Raw genomic sequence first — 13,351 nt, 5'->3', positions numbered from 1 at the left:
GGTGTGATTTAGATAAAATAATAGATTTTCCTGTTGCATCATACATTGCATATTGAAGTCGACATGTCTCGAAAACAAGTAAATATTGGGAAAAACTTTATATTACAAAAATTACTCAAAATTTAATGATCCTTCAGATGGGCCGCATTTCCACATTCCAGGGAGCAAACATTTTTTTACTATACAGAGAGATTTGAACCAACAGTTTCAACTACAATTTGAAGCTATTCGAGGGATCTAACAACCCCACTTTCCGGAACTAAAATAAATTTCATTTTGGAGATATTGGCAGCGGGAGTGTTAAATGGCACACCCTGTATATTGGTGTCGCATTTTTGGTGTTTTCAGTGAGAACGACTCCCGGTAACTCTGCCTCTGGCGCATGTGTTTTATATCCGAATACAGTGGATTTTTATCTTTAATTAGGGGGAAGCATTATCTTGAGTTTCATCATTCTGTGTTAAAGCCTTTAGAGAGACTTTAGAAAAGGGGGATTTTTTTCTTTAATTTCTGCACCCTGTATCTTGAAAAGTATTGATTTGTGGAACCATTTTTATATAACTATCTTGGCCGAAACTTCAAAAACATGCTCTCCGTAAAGTTTACCAACATACTTAATTAACACCGTGTTCTGTTTTTTTATGTTAATTTATTTTATAAGTGTTTGTACGAATAAGAAATAAATGGTTGATATTCTTTTAATTTTTCTGTTGTGTATTCTGCAACCAAATAGCAAAGTTTATGTTTTTTCCTTCAAATTTTTAAGTAGATGAATAGAGAAAAAAAATCAGACTACTTATATTCTGTAGGTATACTTATAAAAAATTTTTGTACTGCTGACCTACTACCTAGTAAGTATTTTGTTTATTTTAAGCAAATCCATAGTTTATGCTTTGTTGAAAATAAAAAGGAATGTAGTTAAACATAAAATTGGTTATGGTGTCCTTGAAAATTTAGTATTTTATATGTTAAAGTTATTAAGAAAAGTTTTTCAGAGTGATAAGCATATATAATCCCAGACTTGTGTGAGAGAGGGGGTAGCATATTATTATTCAGTAGGCCACATGTGCGTCTAGAAATGACTTACGTTGGTAAGCCCTTACCACCATTCTGTGCAGGAATGAAGGAAACCTGGAAAACTTCATTAATTAGGGGGATGGTCAAACTCTGACTAATATCAGTCTCTCACATTGACCCAGGCCAATGTTCTTTCACCCTAGTATACCACAGAGAGGGTGCCTAATGCCTCTCTACGAATATAGTTGATCTACGGCACTTTCCATATTAGATTCCATATTAAAAATGCATTCCTGTCTCAGAATCAAGAACTGAGTGTGTGTGGAAAATGCTTATCTCTTTTGCTTGAGTTTAAATTTTTCTCAAAGTAGGCATAATACATTCAAATTTTGGTCTTACAATTTTTTATTTTAAGAAACTTTTCTTAATAACATTTTGTCATATCTCATACAGAAATATATTAATACAAGCAAAAAATTGTAGTAGGCCGAGTTTGATAGTGAAGTTATCCACACATTTCCAGCCACAGATGACAACGTGGAGAAAATCGAATGTAGGATACAAATTCAATGAAGGAGTTCGCGTATATTGACAAAATTTTGGGGTTAATCTGTCAGCAGTAGGGGAAGACGGGCTCTTCGTACGCGAGGCACATTCATACAGTAGTTATAAAACACAAACGAAAAGGTGTGCGGATGTGCCTTTACATGTGCACGTAAGTTGAGTAGTCGCCATTATGTCAATGTAGTTTCGTGCCATTCGCAAGTGAAGTGAAGGCGACATATTTTCTTGCTCTGTAAGTAATTTTTTCATCACTGCTTTTGTAAATTATTACACTAGAAATGTTTAGTTTTTCTATACTGTATTTTTTCAGTAACTAGTAAATATCCCTAAGACTTGTATTAATAACTAATTTATACAGTTTGCATATTAATATTAAATGAGGTTATATTTCATTTGGTTAGTGAGGCACTTTCAGACAGAACCAGGTGTGGCACATTCGTATGCGTATGGAGGTGCCCCAACTGACACACTAGACGAGCGCTAATCTGCTAATGGCTAATTTCGTGTCATATCGATGACAAACCTTGCCGTAAGTCAATATTACATTGGCTGTTTCCGTTACCTTGTCGCCGATGTGTTTATGTATATTTTATAATACCTACTTAATATTTGTTTTTTTTACAGAAATATGGTACGAAGTTAAACCAAAGAAGACACGTAACCAAGCAGTGGATGAGGAGTCTAAGCAGTCAATAATACAAGATTTGGTATAAGGAGTATTATCATATAGAAAAGTTGTGGATAAGTATAACTTAAAACTGTCTACACTAGAAAGCTGAGTAAAAAAATATAAGAACAGGACTGATAACGAAGCGTCTAGCAAACGTACTTTTGATTCAAAATACACAAGCGTCCAAGTTTTTTCTATCGAAGAAGAAAAACTGTTAAATGAATATATTGTCAAATGTTGTAAGATGCACTATGGACTCACGACAATTCAAGTAAGAAAGCTAGCGTATGAGTACGATCAATCTTTGAATTTGAAATATCCAACAAAATGGGAAGAAGATAAAATGACTGGGAAAGATTGGATGTATGGATTTCTTAGAAGAAACCCTTACCTCAGTTTATGAAAACCCGAAAACACAAGTGCGGAGAGATTTTTGATTTTAATAAAACCTCGGTTACTGAGTTTTACAGTAACTTGAAGACCGCTTTGAGGCGACATTCGTTGTCTGCTGACAGAATTTATAATTTTGACGAATCAGGAATGTCCACAGTTCTAGCTACTCCCAAAGTCTTGGCTCCATGAAGTGAAAAACAAGTTGGACAAATAATTGTATCAGCAGAAAGAGGCAAACTTGTTACTTTTGGTGGTATCATATCGGCCAGTGGAAATACCATTCCTTCACTCTTCATGTTTCCACGCGTGCATTATAAAGACAATTTTCTCGAATGTGCACACGAAGGCAGTCCTGGGGCTGCAAATAAAAGCGGCTGGATAAACATTGATATATTTGTCTCTGTTTTAAAATATATCCAGAAGCACACACTGCACAAAAGATAACCCTATATTATTATTGTGTGATAATCACGAAAGTCATATTACCCTGGAAGCTATCAACTACGTTAAAGAAAATGGCATAATTTACTTATCTTTTCCACCACACACATCTCATCGTTTGCAGCCCCTCAACGTTGGAGTCTTCGGACTCTTTAAATTAAAACTCAAAATTGCCTTCAATAACTTGCATATTGCGCATCCTGGCAAAACACAGCATTTACAATATTCCCAAACTTGTGAAAATTGCATTTTTTGAGTCATTCATGGCAAAAAATATCACAAGTGGGTTTAGTACACCCGGAATATGGCCCCTTAATGAATTAGCCTTTAGTGATGAAGATTTTGCTCCAACTGAGGTGTATATATCAGGTAACTTGAAACATACGCCACCTAATCCGAACATCACTGAAGATTTGGCAACACCTATACCGCAGCTAATTGTCGATGATCTCCGCTAGCCCTCATCTTCTGCAAAGGATTTCTTGGAGGTTCCGTAAGAATCTAATTTCCAAACATATAACTCACCGATGATAACTGCTATCTGTGAACTGCAAAGGTCTAACACAAATACCTTTTAAAACCAGAGGCAATTCGACCGTTTCCAACTGCTGTAGGAAATTAAAAAACTAACAAGGGAAGCCGGACAGGAAAATCACGTATTTATACGGATACGCCTGAAAAAAAAAAAACAAATTGAAGTCAGATGCAAAGAAAAACAATTGAAGAAGCTAGAACAGGAAAGAAGAGCTAGGGCCAAGCAAATGATACATATTTTAGAGGATTTAAATTTAAAAACAAAGAAAAAGAAAGTTAAAAACACAGAGAGTGATGCATCAAAATATGAAGTATTGGATACAAGCTTGCAAGAGAGTTCAACTTCCATTATAGATGAAGATGAAACTGACTGTGACAATATTGAAATGGACACAAGACAGTTGACAATTGATGTGATATCAGACAACATTAAAGACAGTTCTTTTTAGTTAAGTTCCCGAAGAAAAAGTCTAGTTTATTATGTAGGACAAGTTATGAGTCACTATAGTCAAACCGAATTTAAAGTCTCTTATCTAAACAGGAAACCAGGATTGTCATGGACATTCGTTTTCCCAAATGTTGAATACATGCATACTGTGAAAAAAAAAGTTTTGCTGCTGAATCAACTCTCCAGTAAACGACAGTGCTCCTTGATTTGCCATTTTAGAAGGCGACAATGATTTATTTTCCTCTGATATATCCTCTATATACGTCACATCCGATTCTCATGATTCAGATGATAAGGAGCGTACGCATAAAGTGAAAGAAATTAGTCCAGACTTGGAAGAAATACCGGGACCAATCTTAAATTTACGAAATCAGCCAGAGTCTTATGAAGTTCTCCCACAAGGGGCAACCAATATGGTGATGGATGACTGGGTAGGGCCCAGTTTTGCTGAGTGTTGTTTTAAGGAAGAAGGAAGGAGAATTGATAATAACTAGTAAAGAATTCCAAGCAATATGCAGAAAATGTAAACTAATTACAGGTAACTATGCCTATATTTTAAATAAAAAAAAAACTGGAAATAATACATGCCGTACTTTGTACTTCAAACATAATAGATATGTAAAAACTTCAGACTCGTTAAAAATATATGCCTACTGCCAACAAAATTGCAAAAGCTTCATACTTGAAATACACAGCGCCTCGTTGGAAGATGCAAGTCGTAAAGTAGTAGCGTTGAGTGAGAAATACTATTTCTCACTCAACGCTTAATAATGTACTCTTCTAAAAACTATAATCACATTATAACTAGAACGGATCAGTTAAGGAGAATTGAGAGGGGATCCTGAGAAATGAATTACATCATAAAGAACCAATTCAACAACAATAAGATGATGTTCTAAAATTTGATAAACAGTTTTTAAAAGTGTACAGTTTTAACATCAAATCAGATTCGGTTTATCGAAAGGTTTGATCGGAAATATTGTTATTAAACGATGGAAACTCCAACGACTTAATAGACATGATACTCATCTCATGAAACAGGACTACATGGATTTCATTCAAATAGTTGGCACCCTGTTCCACATATACATTTATAGCAAGGAATAATTAGATCTTATAAAAATGGAATAATTAAAAATGATAATTTTGCATTACATCTCGACGCAACAGGTTCCATTATTAAAAAACTAACTCCGAAAGAAAAGAAGGTATATTATTATGCAAGTGTTATCTTAACAACCACTAACTCTAGAGTTTGTCCAGTTTTAGAAATGGTATCTTGTACTCATGATTCATGATCTATTAGTGTGTGGCTTTTAAAATTTAAAACCTATTACTTAAATCACAATACAAAATGACCATTTTTCAGAAGAATCGTCATGGATATGAGTTACACTTTGATTAACGCAATTTGCGTGCATGGAATTGCTTAAGTCTAAGTGCTTACCTCCGTACAGATTTTGTAATAGATGGAAAAGTACCATTTCCAAGTAACATTATTAAAATTCGTGTTGCTTCCACATATTTAAATGAATGGTTGGAGATATAGATACCATTTTCTTGTAAATAAAGAATGTCCAAAAAATACTAAAAGACTTATTGCAGCTTCTCTTAATATCTTGTTGGAATACTTTTAACTATGGTTTCTGCATGTGTATATAATATTACATGTTCCATGGCAGAATGACGCCTTCAAAAAAAGTTATGATGGATTTCTAAATATACGCTGCACAGATGAATGATTAGAAGATTGTATATCACATGCAGCATATTACATACAAATGGACGATTTAAAGGTTCAATCCGAATCCTTATATGAGTCCATTTTTCAAATTTAGGAAAGAAATGTTTCGTTAATGAAAATACTGATGGTCAATAGTCTTTACCCCGACAATGTATTCTATAGTGTAGAATACTTTGATGTATTTCTAAAAAAAATATATACCCTTGCTGCAATTATGTCTCTAATGTGGACAACACTCCTGTTGAAGGATGGTTTGGTATATTAAAAAATTTTGCAGAAAATTTAATGTAGCAAAAAGCTAGCAGAATTATAAGAAAAATAAGAAAATGTGTTTCATTCATACACAAGGAAGATAAAATAACGGCACAGAAACATAGGTGCAATAATACATACTCTCTAAAGGATTCCGATAATAAGGGTTTGCTGTCTCCGGAAATTTGGATGAAAAGTAAAATAAGAAATGCCTTACTGTTAGAGAAAGGTATCTAATTCACAAGATGATGGAAATGGAGATACCGATAACTGCCTGAGGGTTTGTTATATATTACGGCAACTTGGGTACAATGTGTCAATTGTAATGGATGAATACACCAACAATGTATCCAAGACGCAGGCAGACACAGAGTCATTTATATGTATTTCATTTTTCTGCATATATTGTGAAAAGAAAACAGAGGCACATCCTTCTACTTTAAATATACATAATAAAGGTGATTACGAAATTCAAATTCCAGTATCTCACCTATTAGTCATTATATACAAATTTTAGAAAATGGGTTAATTTCGGATACTGACTATTATATAGGTATAGGTCAAAAATATTTCATAGCTTTCTTCAATAATTCCAACAGCGATGTAAACAAAATTATTAATAAGTGCAGATTTCCACATCCTCAATACAAAAGAGTGGTTAATAAATTGTATTATTGATATAATTCTTAATATATACAGTAGGCAATCCGGAACACCAACTCCTAACTGTGACACTGGCAACCCAACTGCTGAAATTTAACATCACTAATTATATCATGGTTTTCACAGTCTTATTTTAGAAAATCAAATGCTGGGCATGCCAAATATACAGAACAATAACCATTTCTGTTTGTCTTGGGCTGATCCCATAAGAAAGGAGTTCGTTTTCCTGAATCCAACGGGAAGTTGTCGCAAGGATATTCAAATCTTTCTAGGCTCTTATTGTTCTTAGAGTATTATGAAATTCGTTATCCAAATGACGATGTATGGAACTGTAAAAGGTGGAAAATTAAGATGGTGCCTAAAGTGACTCAAAGTGATGGTTTCAGCTTCAGAGTATTCGTTATATGTTACTTTGAACAGTTAACAAAAAAATCGACCACTTAATAAATCTGTAAATACAGGAAAATACAGAAAACTTCTGAGATATTTCCTTATAAATAATTCCAACGATGTAAGAAACAACTGTCTCTATTACGGACACTTAGAAGGAGGGGAAACAGTTATCTGTAATATCTGTAAACGATTTATGGTGGCCTGCTGTATGCCCCCAGAACAACTGCAAAGCCAAAATAGTAACAGATTTTGTAATTTACATTTTGTAACACTCCTTTACTTTATTGTTCACAGCAACTTCTTCGGAAGCTATATCCATTTTCATATTTATGGTTGTCCCACACAATTTTTATTTTATTCGGTATAGTTATATGCCATTGTGACTTCCAGGGTAAATTTTATTTAAATTCTGCCATTCACATGGCACACAAGTATATGTATGGCAGACTAGTGTGCATTGAATCTGTATCCTATATTCGATTTTCTGTATGTCTTCATCTGTGGCTGGAAATGTGTGGACAGCTTTACTCAAATGTAGGCCGAAGACAAGGAAATTTGCAAAACACAGTTTTTCATTCAAAGAAACCTTTCTAAATAATATGTGCTGAATCTCAAAGAGAATTGCCATTTTCCTGTTGAAAGAAATCAATTTTTTAAAATTTAAAAAAAGTGGGTTTGACGAAGTTGGAACAATGCAGTGCCATCAAATTTTTAACAAAGGAAGACAATTTTTCGGACAATGAGCAACTACTTAATTTCTGTCTGTACCTACATGTTTTTCAATATATGTATGTACAATTGTATGTAAGTATAGTCTAAATAATTTCAGATTTATTGTAAAATACGTCTAAAAAAAAATTAAAGTTGTCATATTTTGATAATGATCATGGGAGATAAACCTTTTCACATACATAGATATGTTTCATTTTAAGTCTATATTATTCTGCATTATAAACAGATGAAATTTGATTTGATTTTGTCGAAAAATCATAGTAGACTATGGATTACTAATTGGATCATCATAATTGGTTTAGTAAGTACATAGGTACATACCTACATACATATGTAAAAAAAAATCATTCGATGGAGCCTGCTACCAAATAGTTTTAGGGGGGTGTCCTGGTTCATATTGAGCCACTCTGCATGTATCTTTTCCATTATTAAGATTTCCGGTCAGGGTGAGGGTTACCCCAATTTTAATTTTTATTTCATTGTCATTTGGAACTTTAAAATTTTTTTAAAAAAGATCTCAATGCGGGCCTGAATCTCATACTTTATTACCAAAGTAAGTCGACGTTAAATTACACTAAAAATTCAAGAATATGCCATTCTTTATAATTAATGTTTGAAACTGAATGCTTTCATAAAAGATATATTTAACATATAGAGAACTCTGCAAAAATGCATAGTATACATATACTAATTTGTCTTTTAGCATTGTTTAACAATTTTAATAACATTTACAATATTAAAAATTGTATTTAATGAATGAATTGTATTTTGTATTTGTATTTTTATTGTATTTAATTATATGAACACCAATATTATATAATTATAATTATAAAAATTATAATTCATTGTCAATAGGAATTGTAAATGCTCGTAAATCAGCTTCTTTTTCATATTTTTATTTTGAAATGAAATTATTGTATTGGATGTATGATGTGGTTATTTTAGTTAGAAAATATAAAAATTTGGTTATAATACTTTTATGACGACTTTATACGAGTAGTAGAAGTACTGATTGGTATTTCTATACTACAAGTTTAGACTAAAATACATCAGTAAGTTATGAGCTTCCGGTGCACATTCCCGGAACAAGTATTGTATACTTTGGTAGACCGAAAAGAAAAACATTGTTTTATTTGAAATATTCTTGGCTTTTGACATAACGTAGATGCCCTTAATTTTAAAATTACTGAGTACTTCACAAACAAGTATTCAAGTCGCAACTAATTTCAAAGAAGCCATTTTTACATGAATGGGACAGTGTGGTGTCACATGAGTGTGAAACGGTATATTTGCACATATTGTATACTATACTCTACTGAAAAATGTTTATAGAGGTACTGTTGTGGAATATAGGTAATAGGCGATCTGCTCGTTTTGTGTTACGGCCCCACGTTGCGTGCCGTGTCGTGGAATATGATTGATTTTATGCATTTCTGACGGATTTGGATTAGGTAGCTGTTGCATTGACCTATCATCATTATCCCGTAGACCCTCATTATGAGAATGGACTGAATGACTTGCTTCATTTTTGTCTGTTGTGCTGAGTTGTTAGTCTCCCGCTCGCTGACAAGGGAATTTTTAGACTCGAGTGTTTCCTCCTTCACGCAAAACACATTGTACGTTTGAGATAAGGATCATTGAGGGAGTCGCTCTTCCTCCATTGACGATGAGATGCTTGCTTCAGGATAATGGTCCACGCTCTAACTTGTGTGACCTAAGACGTACTTGGACACTTGCATTAGGCTTTAAGTAAATAGTAATAAACATCATAAATATTAGTTTATGAAAGTTTGATTTAAAATGATTTTGTTCTAGAGGTTTTTGACTGAACTTCAGATATGGGGTTTGCACAATGTTTTTGATTGAGCACTGTCGAGTCTGATACCTTAGTGTCTGAATTTCACTATCTTCGCACACATTGGGCTAAAGCTTTAAAGTTCGTATATGTACGGGTCTCCTTAGAGTGCCCGTATGATAAGCTTAGGAGTTCTGTGGGTATGGCAGCTTTAAAGCTGTATGTGTGTGGCGGTTTAAGAGCTGTGTACCTTTGTGAGTCTTCACCACGGGTGGGACGTGCCTGGGTCGATTGCTTTAAAAGCGAGTGAGAGCATTGAGCTCGGTTTATTTTTTTATGTTTTGAAAAATGTGTGACATTTATTGAATAGTATGCGAAATAACAGTGAGCTCTCTGCATATGTACAAAAAACTTTTGATAGCACTACACGTACTGGTTAGGTTTCGAACTATGGTCATTAAACTGCAGTGTTCCTAGGCTGACATTCGTACGCAGGTGGTGTGGGCTCCGTTGAACGGCTGTGTGGTTCGTCCTGGTCCTGGAAATTTTACTTTTTTTGAAAACTGTTGAAATTAGTATTTTTTTTTCAATTTTGAGTTTGAGTTCGCCATTTTTTCAGAATTGTGAAAATTTTGGCGCTTTTGCGCTGTTAGCGGCTTTGGAGAGATGTTGAACTTGCGTTGTCGTTATCCTCTGATGTAGGAGGGGATTTTTAGCGCCAATTATCTCATCCTAGCCGATTGGAGGAAAAGCTTGGAAAAGGATGGAATTTGTTGTCATCTTCCCACGTGGGTAGGTGTAGTATTGGGTCCTATGGATGTCAGCTGCTTTATTGCATTATGAATTTATAACGAAATCTAATTATGTATGAAAGAGCAGATGATAACTCCGTTTATTATTTTTTATCACCAAATTAATGTGAATTTTTGAGGGGTCGAGAGATAACTCAACACAAAGCTTTAAGGATGTGTACACAAATCTAAAAATAATATAGTCTGTGCGGACCCAACCTAAAAGGTCCAAATATGTGTAATATGAGTACCTGACGAATATCTCATCAAATATTCCTAAACGTTCGAACACACTATGATGATGTGTATACTTGCTAATTGTTTACTGTCAACCGTTTTTGTATACTTGCTATTATTTTACGAATGTAGAGAGCAATAACGGTGGAACTTGCTTCATTTGTTGATGGTGGTGTTTCGGTCAATTTCGGTTTCCTTCATGTTTTTATATACCGTCCATTGAGCAAACCGTACTAAATAATATTGGCTTATTGAATAGTCAAACGGTATGCTGTTTAGTATAACTTTGACGAATATTTGGTAAGTGAAGAGGTGCTTTCCAATAATAATCTCTGTCCCTCTTTCTAATCGCACTGATTGAACTAGAAGACTTGTGGGGGCTATTCAGTAAACCTAAGAATACTTTGCGTTGGTAAGCCCTAACCACCATTTAGGGCAGGAATGAGGGAAACCTGAAAAACCTCATTAATTAGGATCAATCTCTCACATTGACCCAGGCTAACATTCTTCCACCGTACCATACCCGTAGAGAGGGTGCTTAATATCTCTATGAATATAGCTGATCTACAGTCTTACGGTCTCAGTGATAGAAGCCGCGATAGAACCATTCATCGATACAAGTACTGACACCTCGAACCGGTCGACCACCGACCTACAAATATAATTGTATTGATATACACCATCTACACGATACGGCATTTGTTTACATTTGACAAATATGTGGAATCTATGCACTTGCTCGCATTTTCACCATACAGTATTGGTGTTCAAAGCTCCCATAATCTCCAACCAATCTTACAAACATTTTCTTAATCGATACTTGACGGTCGGGATAATCCTGTTTTCTCTCAATAAGTAGGCTATAACTTTATCAACTCTTTCTTAATTCGTATAGATGCTTTTTTTATATCATATAAAAACTTGAAAATTAAAACAAAACAAAAATACGTTGTATCGTTACTAAACACTGAAATAAGTCACTTTATAAGGTTATATGGATACTTACACCATACAAGATCACTTTACGAACATCCTCTCGTAAACCGATACAATCGAAAACTAAAATAAAAATGTAATAAACCGGTTTACCATCTCGTCATTTCATACCAGGTGTGAAAATAATTTGCAGTTGCCGCCTCAAAGGCAGTATGGCATTTCAGCAGCATAGCTGTGGCTAACTTCTGTTAGTGGAAGCGTTCGGAACATGATGGGATTCTGCTTAAATTTATATTGTGACAGTGACAGCAGTATAGTTCAGCTAAACTAGGTCAATGTCAGAGGTCATTACCACTGAGATTCACAAATAAAATACGTACATACACTGCTTAAAAAATAGTAACAATTGTTTGTAAAAACTTGTAACAGTTTTAAAAAATATTTCATATAAATCAAATTAGTATTTTTATTTTTTTTAGAACAAAAACAATTATTTTAAAACAGGTATATTAGTTTTATTTAATTTATTTATTTAAAATAATACTTCGGTAAGTTATGAAAAACAACGGGCAACGCTGGTATTGCAGGAATACAACTTAATATGCTAACTCCGAGTATCCCAGCTTAAAGCGCCCAGTGGTGGCTTACACAAGAATTAAAGTGCAGTTTAAAAAACTAATTATAACCAGTATTTATTTGATAAAAAAAAATCAGATTGTATTCAGGTGAACACGTACTACTACCCCTAAAAAACTGACCCCCACTTAATTTACGCCCTGTATATCGGACAACAGCTTGAAATGGAGGACATGTCCAGGTAAAAGAGGACGTGCAGTAAACCTAAGTGTGTTCCAAATGGAAATTAGGTCTTTTCTGTTCTTTATAACTTTATAGATGAAAAAAATTACAGGAAACTTATTTGCATTATCTGTAGTTTATTATCTTTTGACCATAATTTTGAAATTATTTTCAGGTTGTCAGGTTTTTGGAAGGGCCAGAAACCTACATACGTAAGTTTATACTACTCTATTTTGCAGAACTAATATGTTGAAACAGACGCAACTTTCCTTAAAGAGTATTACCTACTGAATATTTTGAAATAATAGTAAAAACTGAACTTATTAAAACGGAAGTAAACTTAGCAGCAAATTAGTCATTCTTTATAAAGTATATATAGGTCAAGCCTATGTAAATGGTCTTAATTACCTACCCACGCATTATGAGCTGCTGCATAACATAAAAATATGTTAAGTAACCAATAGATTATTATTTATGCAAAAATCAAACTATATAATTTAGTGATAATTCTGCATGAGGAGGAATTGAAAATGATCAAATCCATTATTGAATAACAAAACTAATATTGTCAATAGAATTATAAATTATGAATTTAATCTCATTAAACGAAGCCCCAGTCTGCTCTAAGCTTGGTAAGGATTCGTTAACTACCTCAATGAGTTGTTCATTTTTATCTAAAAACTATGGCGAGTAGACAGTTATGTACTTTCTCCTAAAGTTAGTTGTGTGAGTGATCTGTATATAACTTAATCTAATGTTAAATTAGCAACTGTTTCTATTATGGTAAGTGCAGCAGTATCAACAAAATAAATGCATGCAGTATGTAAATAGAAATTTAAGTTATAACCCGTAAATACAGGGTGTCTCATATTAGCTGCCAACCCTGAACAGGCCGATTCTATGATCAAAACTAAGTAAAAAAGTTCATATGAACATAGGTCCG

Source organism: Anoplophora glabripennis, unplaced genomic scaffold, assembly GCF_000390285.2.
Source record: "Anoplophora glabripennis isolate ALB-LARVAE unplaced genomic scaffold, Agla_2.0 scaffold65, whole genome shotgun sequence".
NCBI lineage: Eukaryota > Metazoa > Arthropoda > Insecta > Coleoptera > Cerambycidae > Anoplophora > Anoplophora glabripennis.
Note: the sequence above shows the minus strand (reverse complement) of the source record.